This window comes from Sinocyclocheilus rhinocerous, unplaced genomic scaffold (genome assembly GCF_001515625.1).
Source record: "Sinocyclocheilus rhinocerous isolate Xijiao unplaced genomic scaffold, SAMN03320098_v1.1 scaffold919, whole genome shotgun sequence".
Classification (NCBI taxonomy): domain Eukaryota; kingdom Metazoa; phylum Chordata; class Actinopteri; order Cypriniformes; family Cyprinidae; genus Sinocyclocheilus; species Sinocyclocheilus rhinocerous.
This window is the reverse complement of record NW_015637585.1, coordinates 507,281-509,576: the sequence shown is the minus strand read 5'-3', so window position 1 is coordinate 509,576 and position 2,296 is coordinate 507,281. Positions and strand designations below refer to the sequence as shown.

The following is a 2,296-nucleotide window of genomic DNA, read 5'->3' as shown; positions in this document are numbered from 1 at the left end:
AAAAAAAAATATATATATATATATATATATATAATTCCTTGCTTCACATTAAGGCCATGCAACAAATAAACCATAAATTAAACTATGATACAATTAAAGCAAAAATAAACATATATTGATATATGTATAAACCAGTAATAAATGGAGATTGTGAAGCATGAAAAAGACTGGCAATGATTCAAGGTCAGTAACATAAGATCACTTGCATTCTGGAAGCAAGGCCAAATTAACAATATTCACAGATCCATGACTTTTCAGCTATAGAGCTAAAGAACCATTAATGAAAAACAATGCAAAAGACAGAACTACATAATTGTACTTTAAATCCTTAAATTTCAGTTAAATCTCTGTTGAAGTCTTAAAAATATGTACATTTGTACATTTTTCTAAATAAAAATATTTTTTTAAATCCCAAAGATATAAAAAAAAATGGTTAAGAATTAAATATATATGAAAAATAAAGCAAAATTTAAAATGATCCTACACTTGGAAGTGGAATTACAGGCATTCTTTTGTGCAATGGATTTCTAAATAAATTAGGTCAAATGAGTTTAATATTTAATATTTATATAAAATAGAGCAAATGTTCACAAACAAATGTATTTCATGAAATAAAATGTATAATTTAATGAAAAATGGGGAGGGGTGTCTGGCAGAATGTAAAGAGAGTAGGATGGGGAGGGGGATCAGGAAGCCATGATGATCCAAAGGGGGATGATGCTGGCAAAGTAGGTGGAGACCACAAACTGTACTTCCTGTTAACCACTTCCTGGCTAGAAATAAACTGATTGGCTGAACAGAGTGTTGTGCATGTAGGTGCTGCTATCAGAGAAGCAGAGGAGACTAACGGCAAAAAATGAGGGAGTACAATAACACATGCTTGCTCGCTCTCTCTCCCTACACACACACACACACAAAATCAGCTCATTTGTTTTTCTAAAAAATCTGTTCCCAGAGTGATCACATGACACACTTCTGCAACTTATGCTTGTGTTTGAACAGAAAGTCCCCAAAACCCTCACTAATTTACTGTAGTCTCTGTGAGCAAGACACATAAAATGACTTTAACATTAGAAGACATTTTTAGCATAACTAAAAGTTGCAAATACATAAAATAAGAGCATAAGTATATGCAGAGCATAAGTGAAATGAGTAGCTGCAATATCACAGCTCATTACAGAAATGTATGCCAACCACAAAACCACACACATGCATAGCAACACACAAACAGAGCTCAAAATGTAAATAAAAATGTATTTCTATTGGCAATTATTATTTAATAATTTATCTATTTCTATTACTTTCATTCTTGTGTACTCACTTTATATAATGAGAATTGTGATTGTGATTTAACCAATATATGGCTGAAGAGAAAAAAAATTACATTTCACAGCATATTGTACAAATCTGCAAAAGCTGTGTTAATGTTAATTCTATTATTACTATTACTGATTGATGATGCAATGTCTGTTTCTAAGTTCCTTTAGCGGTTTTATGTTTTCTAAGATTTATCTGTTTATTTTTTTTTTCAGTTCTTAAAAATATCTTAATGTACTTTAGTCTACTCTACTAGTTTTTATTAATAAATGAAATAGTCTACCTTACAGTCTATGGTGTACCTTTCATAAATAATTTGACTTATTTATAATAAAAACAACAATAATAATAATAGTCATAAAAATAATAGAGTATTTTAAAGGGGATATTCTCTACTCAGAATAATAATAATAGATTATTTTAAAGGGGATATTCTCTACTCAGAATAAATATTTTTGTGATATTTACACGAAATCTGGCGTCCTCATTGTTTTCATGCTCTGAAGTCTGTTAGTTTAATTCTGCGTTCAGACGCGACGCTCCTCGAGTCTTTGTTGCGCGGCCTGAAGCTGATACGAGATGCACGAGAAACATTCACTCACATATCCAGCTGTGAGTTTATACTGTATATGATAATCGTACAATGTAATAAATCTAAAATCTCACATTGTATAAAGATAATATTGGCTATAAAGTGATTATGCCGAAGCGTAATGCGATACTAACATCCGGTTTCCTCTCGCCACATTCTTTAGCGCTGTATCTGCTCTGCATCTACTGCGCAAAACATATGAAACTACAAAGATTCAGAAACAAGAGAAAAACAACTTACCTAAACCGGGGAGAATGCGGATAGCGGTGCGGTGCGGATCAAGTCTGTCCGCTTATCTACAAAACACTGACACACATCAAGAACCACGCCTTCTGACAGAGAGAGAGAGAGAGAGAGAGAGAGAGAGAGAGAGGGGGGGGTGGGGGG

The 2,296-nt window shown here is 32.8% G+C and overlaps 1 protein-coding gene across 1 annotated transcript in view; it reads right to left on the bottom strand.

The window, feature by feature from the left end:
- The window catches only part of tmem71 (transmembrane protein 71), an 8,906-nt gene extending 6,681 nt beyond the window's left edge, over window positions 1-2,225 (bottom strand). Inside the window, exon 1 of the mRNA XM_016564244.1 lies at window positions 2,150-2,225. The gene's annotated coding sequence lies outside the window, so the exon portion shown is untranslated. The remainder of the gene's footprint in view (window positions 1-2,149) is intronic.
- Window positions 2,226-2,296: the final 71 nt, after the last annotated feature.